Here is a 6,000-nt window from a genome sequence, read left to right as displayed (position 1 = left end):
ATTTTGTGTAAACAGCTGCATTTCATCTTTCCTTATAGCTGAGTATTATTCCATAGAGTAGTTGTGCCATGTTGTTGATTCAATCTTCTGTTGTGAGGCCATTCAGGCTGCTGAAATAAACACTGTAGGTTTTTTTTTTTTTTTTTTTTTGCATTTTTGGTATTTTCTTTGGAGAGATGCCCAAGAATGGGTCATATGCTATTTCCATTTTTAGCTTTTTAGATGAATCCAGATTGTTTTCCAGATTGTTAATGGGCACACCAATTTACATTAGGATTCTTTTCTCCATATACTCTCCAACACATGTTGGCTGGGGTCTCTTTTTAATATATGCCATCTCACATCTGTGAGAATGGTTTTACGTGCATCTCTCTTACTGGAAGCAATACTGAACTTGTTTTTAGATGTCTATTATATTGGCCTCTGAAAATTTTCTTTGGTGAATTATCTGTTCTTTTATTAACTGGGTTTTTTCTATTGTTAGATTGTATTTTTTCTTTTTGAAAGATTTATTTATTGAGGCTAAGAGGCGGCGAGAGGATTCACCAGAGACAGAGCTGGGAGCAGAACAGGCAGACTGAGAAAGTACACTGTTGAGAGGAGCAGTTGGGTGAGACAGGAAAGGTCTGCTGTGCCATATGGGTCACACCCCTGGCCAAGGATCGAACTTGTGCTGAAGTGGCTGAGGCTAGCTTCACAGTGCTGCTCTTTAACCTGTTGCACCACCAGGGAGGGCCCCCAACATGCTATTGATGGAGGATAAGAACAGAAAAACTGGAAAGAAGTTATCACAATACTCACACAAACCAGTGGGGGTAGAAGGGATTAACACAGCCTTTAATCCAGCTATAGAAACTATCATGGCTCTAGGGGGTGTCAGGAGCAACAACCTGAAGGTGAAGATATGGAGATTAAGGAACAAACCATCCACCCATGAAGATAAGCCCCTCCCTACATAAGGGTGATGAGAAAACCTAATACTGTCCCTCAAAAGGGCCTACCTGTGCCTATGCAGGTGCTTCTTGCCACCAGCTCTCTCCCTCTGCAGGGCAGCAGCTGCCTGCCTGCTTGTGACCTGGACCACACGGGGTGGGGGAGGGAGACTTCTCTCCTCTGCCCTACCTCAGCAGAGGCCGCTTCCTCACAGCCACCTCACAGCCACCTGCCTGCCTGTGACCATGCAGGCCTCCCTCAGCAAACATGCCCCAGTAGGGCAGCTCTTTCTACCAGCTCTTGTTTATGGAAACATCTTTTACTCTTCTGTCCCTTATTTTTCTAATAAACCAACTCTTTTATATATATATAAGTAATGTCTCTGTCTTGTGGAGAAACTCACCTGGGAAACTCGCCATATGCCACTGAAAGGGGAGTTCTGGTGACACCTGTTTCAGAATGAACCCAAGGACTGCACACTCCAAACCTACCAACTCCAAAAACTGTATCACCATCATACACAATTTTATTTAACCGATTCTAAACTGTTTCCATTTGAGTTGGTATAATTTTTGAATTTTTTCCCCTAAATTATGCTTCATGAGACTTTACTATTAATTGCATAAAACAGAAAATTGAGTTCAATTGGGCTTAAGTCAGAAGGAGATCTTGGTGAAACTCAAAAGAGGTAAGGAACTTGGGGCAAGGCTTAGTCAGGACTCCATGGCTCTCCTGTAGTTCTGCTTACCATTCTCAGTGACAGCCTCACCCACAGGCTGGCTTTTCCTGAGTCCTGGGGCAAGAAGCACTCACAGTTCAAGGGAAAGGTGAGTGTGGAGAGAAAGCTCAGGGACTGAGTTTCATTGATTGGCTCTTTTATGAAAGGATGACCAGTGACTTAAACAAACAAATCTCTGCCTCAGGGCGAAATCTCTGCCTCAGGGCGGTTTCCCAGCCCATCCCTGACCAGGTCTTGGCATAGGGTATGTATGTGAGGGGGTAGGGGAAGATGGAGGGCAGGGGAGGTCGTGCCAATCCCTTGCCTGCCATAGGATGTGGGAAGTAAAGATGCTAAGAAGACAGCCAAAGAATGCCCAGGGCACTTGGCTGATCAGATTGGAGTCTCAGTGATTCTGCTTTGGAACTCATTAAAACACAGAAATCTGAAGGGCCTACTCACATCTACTGAATCAGATTCTGAATTTAATCAGTACTCCACCCAGGAGACTATCTGTGCATTAAAGATGAGATGCCCTCCATGGATTAAATTTAACTATTCCATGAAAATAGATTGCTAAAAAGTGGAATAGCTGGGTCAAAGGGTATGGGTATTCTACAATTTTTTTTTTAAAGATTTATTTATTTTGTGCATACAGAACTGGGGTACAGGCCAGAGACTCAGGGGTGGCAAACAACTTCACCAGAGACAGAGTGGGGAGCAGAACAGGCAGATCAACGAAGTACACTGCTGAGGGGAGCAGTGGGTGGGTCAGGAGAGGTCTGCCACGCCATGTGGTCACCTCCGGGGCAGGCGGGGATCGAACTCATGCGGAAGTGGTTTTGGCTTTTTAGTGCTGTGCTTTAACCCGCTGCGCCACCAGGGAGGGCCTATTTCTACAATTCTTAATGCATTATCAAGTTGTCTTGTAGAAGGTGCTAGCTTCTTAGTGCTGTGCTTTAACCCGCTGCGCCACCAGGGAGGGCCTATTTCTACAATTCTTAATGCATTATCAAGTTGTCTTGTAGAAGGTGCTATCATTTTACATTGCCATCCTGGGATCCTGGTGAGGCCTGAACTTATGCACTTTGGGAAAATGTCTTTAAGAAAAAAACAGACAAAATTAAGTACAAAAGTGAATACTTAAAGTAATAAAATAGCTCAAAAATCATAACACTTTTAAAAGGTTGAAACATAAACCACTATTTGTAGGTAAACAGGTTATATATGGTTAAAGAAGCAATTTTATGTGTTCAATCTAACTTCATTGATTCATAATTCATATACCATATACTTCACCCTTTAAAATATACAACTCAATAGTTTTTACTAGATGTTCCCATACCTTGCACTATGCATGTCTCCCATCTGGCTGTTCCTGAGTTATATCCCTTATAGTAAATTGGTCATCTAGTGAGCAAACTGGTTTCTTGTGCTCTGTACCACTCTAGCAAATTAACTGATCCTGAGGAGTGGGGATCTTCGGAACCCCCGATTTAGTAAGTCAGAAGCACAGATAATCTGGGCTTGAGACAGGCACCTAAAGTCTGAGAAGGGATTCTTGGGGAGTGCCAACCTATGGCCAGTTGGTCAGAAGTGCAAGTAACTGCCACTGTAAGCTTAAGACCAATGTCTGATGTAGAAGAGGGCAATTTTAGGAGACTGAACCCTTAACCTATGGAATCTGATGCTACCTCAGGGAAGTAAGTGTCAGAATTGAGTTGAATTCTCAGAATCCTGAGTACCTGAGAGGCCTATACACACAAGACATTGGGTCCAGGGACACTACTGTAACAGGGTGGACCGCAGGAAGAGAGGAGGTTCCAGGTTCCCTGCTCCACCCAGGAGGGTGGAGCTGAGCAGAGAAGAGAGGAATCTAGACAACAGACTTAAGAAGGAAGCAGGATGAAGAGCGAGGTGACTTCAAGGAGCCACATGGAGCAGAGAGACCTGTAAAAAAACTGCTTGCTTCTGGTCCCAGAATGGTTAAAACAGATGTGGTGAGAGACCAGTGGGAGGTTGACTATGGCAGTGTTTATATTGATTTTGCTCTTTTCCTCCCAGACTTGTCTGGCCATTTTTCTATGGGTCCTGGCCAGAAGGTGCTTTAGCCTTGTGACGGGCTTTCAGGCCTTGCTTTGGGCAATCCCTTTTGAGTTGACTTTTATCCATGAGGGGATGGGTAACTTTGGCTGTTTGATTTAGAAAACTGTATTCTTTGTCTTTTCTGTATTGCACATTCATTGTATTAAAGTCCCTTTCCATGAAAGGTCTTATATCTTGTCTTGATGTGGCAGATGGCAGAACCTATGTAGAGCAGGCAGGTTTGGGGGTTCAGGGGTACCCCTCTCTCCTGCCCTGTAACACTACAAGGCAGGGACCTACACAAAGTTGAGATGTCCCAGAGATTAAGCGGCAATATTTGATAGCTGATTCTATTAGTTTGTAATCAAATCTGTTTTTATTTTTACCACTGCTGGCTATTGTCTCTCTCTCTCTCTCTCTCTCTCTGTCACACACACACACACACAAATTGTAGTCGATCGGATAGGAAAATTTTGGAATATCATTGCTGTTTTTGACTATTAACAATCCCATGTGTCTGTATACATTTTCTATTCACGAAGAGGGCCTAACACATAGGTGATTAAAAAATAAATTTGGAGTAATGGTTTTGTCATTTTCCCTTGGGGAGTTGTGTCCAAGACTAGTAGCTGCACATTCAAATTTGTTTTCTTCCATACTGTATGGCAGTCGCCTTGGTAGTCAGGTGGGTTGTTGGGTCTAATGTTCTGATAAAATGTGAGCCAAAGTACTGTAAGCCATTTTAAGGGCTTAACTTTTAAGACAGAGGTGAATCTCTTCCCTAGTCTTTTCCCTGTGCAAACCATATAGAGACAAGGACAAAGCTTAGCAATGGCAAAGAAACAAAATGATGGGAATCTGGGACCTTAAGTGATTCAAACTAGTGTGTGAGATATGAATCAGTCTTGTTTGAATCATTGTACTTTGGGGCTAGTGTGTTACCCTAGCCAATGTATGCAATGATATTATCTGGTCAGAGGATTTGTGGTTCAACTAGTGGACAGCTGCAGTTAGTCCCCAGGGATGACCATCCTGCTGTAAAGATCAGGAGACTTTTGCTTTTGTGGTTCTTAATTTCATTTTCCTCACTGGACTCAGATGAGGGGCTGTACTTGCTTACATTACCATGAAATGATGGCCTTCCCAGAGGGAGGAGTAAGCTTGCACCAACCTATCACCTAGACTTCCTTGGCAGAACTGTTCCTAAGGTTTACCTTAATCAATAGACTGTTTTTAAGAATTAAAGAAAAATCATAAACTTCAGTAAATTGCTTCGAAGGGAAGACGCCTGTCTGGAAGAATACCTACCTAGCTTATCCAGAACTCGGGTATGGGGAGCCCAGCAGGTCAGAAAGAATACACTGAAACTCTACTTGGTCTTAAAAGACCCCAAAATTCTTCCCTCAGAGTAGTTTTCATAGGTTCAGATGTTCTGAATTAGGTAAAATGGTTTCTAAGCCCACAGGAATTTCAAAAATATAACCCAGAAGAGGGCAGGGCTGTCTCATATAGGCACAAAGCCACTGTGGGACACAGACCCCCAGACAAAAATCAGACTTAAGAGCTACAAGAATTTGCACTGCTGTAGCTGTGGGCATCTTTCAGTGTTTGAAAAACTGGAGTCACAATGCAAGGGACTGAGCATAGGTGTTCAAATGAACTGTTACTTTGGGAAAAGTTAAGATCTGTTCAGTATGGTGCTTAATTAAGCAGCAACACTCATCACATCTCTACAAGAACATACTAACCAAGATAAATTCTGGTACTTCAAAGGGCTCAATGTCAAGCTTTCTGAAAGACTTAGCTATTTAGACAGAATAACCGCATTTATGTTGCCCTTTCCAAATCCATTGGGTCAGATGTCACCCCTTCCCTTCTGCTTTCCTCAGATGTTGCAGACTTCAAGTGTGGATGGCAGGGAGCTGCCTGGGCAGCTGGAAAATGTGAAGGTGTTACAGGGGCGACTCCTTTCCCTCTGGTCTGGGAGCAGGAAGGGCTGCAGGGAGATCAAGTTCAGGGCAGGGTTTGTGCTTGTGCACTGCAGCGAAGGAGGGTAGGTGCTCTGAGTGTTTGTGGGTATTCTTCCAGAGCTGCAATGAGGGGCTCAGGGGACATGAGCTAAGCTAAGGAGGGAGCTTAAAGGCCTCATTGTCTCCTGCAACTTTCAATGTGCACCCCTACTTCCTTCTTACCATTAAGAAACTTTAACAATAGACCCTCCCTGGTGACACAAAGGGTTAAAGCACAGCACTATGCAGCTAATG

The sequence above is a fragment of the Condylura cristata genome, unplaced genomic scaffold (genome assembly GCF_000260355.1).
Source record: "Condylura cristata isolate star-nosed mole 26May11 unplaced genomic scaffold, ConCri1.0 scaffold00023, whole genome shotgun sequence".
NCBI lineage: Eukaryota > Metazoa > Chordata > Mammalia > Eulipotyphla > Talpidae > Condylura > Condylura cristata.
This window is presented reverse-complemented; position numbering follows the sequence as displayed.